Raw genomic sequence first — 2,171 nt, 5'->3', positions numbered from 1 at the left:
CTGTCACGATTTCTGACGGGTATTTATTCAAGCGATCATTACGAATAATTGTATAGGGTGGTATTGAGGTTTAAAGGGACATAACTTGACACAAATCGGCGCATCGTTTTACACCAGAATGCACATGCCTGTGTTTTTTAATTTTTTTATTTGTTTCGTTCATTGGACTGCGGTCATGCTGGAGTAACCGCCTTGACGGGTTTAATCGAATAAATCGATCCCTGTGTTTTGCGTTTTGTATTCTTTTTTGACTTTCCTTTCTTTTTTTTTCTTTTTTTTTTTCTACCGGTCTCTTTCGCCGAGCAGGTTTCAGGAACGTAAACAAACCAATACAGGTCATCAAGTGGGTGGGTGACAAATACAAATACGCACACACTCATACACATATACACACACACAAACAGAAAAGAGCCATGCATACACCCATACATACAAACAGATAGACAGACAGACAGACAGACAGACAAGCAGGTTGGGAGCTTAGTAGAAAATATTTGTTCAAAGTACACACACACACAACACAACACAAACAGCTGGGCATTTTGTCCTTCACTGTTTTTGACTCTTGACCACCAGCCACTTTGAAAAGTATTTTCTACTTACCTCCCAGCCTGCCTCCCAGCCTGCCTCCCAGCCTGCCTGCCTGCCTGCAAGCCTGTATATTTGTCTGTCTTTATGTATGCATGTATGTAAATATGTATGTATGATTCTCTCCTATTGTTGAATATTTAAATTTTTCATTTGAGGAAGGAGCGGCCTTCTAATGGCTCAATCTTTGGAACGTAGATAACAAAACAATGTCGCATTTCAAACTTGAGAAAAGTCTAGCATGTTTTTACTGTTTCACTTACAGATTCTATTGATAATGTGCGAGTCAGTTGGTTGATTTCTTTTTCTGAAAATCCGAGCTTATCCAGACTGTCACTTAGACATTTACTCACAGTGCACCAATTATTCTTTTCTACGCTAAGCACAAGGCCCGAAATTTTGGGAGAGGGGGCCAGTCGATTAGATCAATCGCAGTATGCAACTGGTATTTAATTTATCGATTCCAGTACGCAACTGGTACTTAATTTATCGACCCCGAAAGGGATGAAAGGCAAAGTCGACCTCGGCGGAATTTGAACTCAGAACGTAAAGACAGACGAAATACCGCTAAGCATTTCGCCCGGCGTGCTAACGTTTCTGCCAGCTCGCCGCCTTTTAAGTGCACCAATTATTATTGCTATAAATATGAATTTGTAATCTGGATATAGAAGCTAGAGATTTCGAAGCAGTTGTCCATAGTTGTCCTTCCTCTTTGATTTTCAAAGAGATATTCACACCAGCAGAACTGCTAACCTCTTTGAGACGGTACATACTTTTTCTTGTTGTCCCAAACAACAATATCCGGCCTATTATGCTTACACTTGACAGATGTCTTGATGGGAATGTTCCGCCAGTATTTCTTGCGCACGTACTCAATAACAGTGTGGGGCTGTTTTTCTACATATATTCCTGGGCAATCTTTTCCCGGATGTCATTGTATATTGCTTTTGCGACAACGTCGAGTCGTATAGTACGACCGTGATAACATTTTTGGGTAGCTGCTAATCGCGTGTGACAAAATCTATATTTACAGTTGCATTTTGGAATTCCAAAGTCTTTACTGTCTCTTTCATTTATTAGGTATGTAGTAGCAATCTCCTGTTCTTGGATTGCAGATGCATAACTTTTGAAGTGTGATGTGATGTAGTGGTCACAAGTCCAAAAGAAGCTTCACTTCATATCAATGTTATTGTTATCTTCAAGTCTTTGGGAAACATGTATGATCGTTTTTAGGTATGCTGAGCGTTTCACTTCCAAATCTTCTTTGAGTTATGTTAGTCCGGTTGACATAACTCACAATGGGTAATGAGTGTATAGGCCATATTTCAAAGGGGGTTTTACCCCTTCATCAGCACCTATCTAACCCATTTTCCCCAAACACATTGGTTATATAGTCACCGCATACAGCGGTGTTAAGTTATTGGATATACCAATTTACATATTAAACGCATTCCCAGAGCCGGGAATCTCAGTAAATGCTTCATTCTCGACATCATTAATCATCATAATGAGAGGTAACTTGACCTATAATTCTAAACATATATATATATATATATATATATACACACATATATATATATATA

Source organism: Octopus bimaculoides, chromosome 8, assembly GCF_001194135.2.
Source record: "Octopus bimaculoides isolate UCB-OBI-ISO-001 chromosome 8, ASM119413v2, whole genome shotgun sequence".
NCBI lineage: Eukaryota > Metazoa > Mollusca > Cephalopoda > Octopoda > Octopodidae > Octopus > Octopus bimaculoides.
This window is presented reverse-complemented; position numbering follows the sequence as displayed.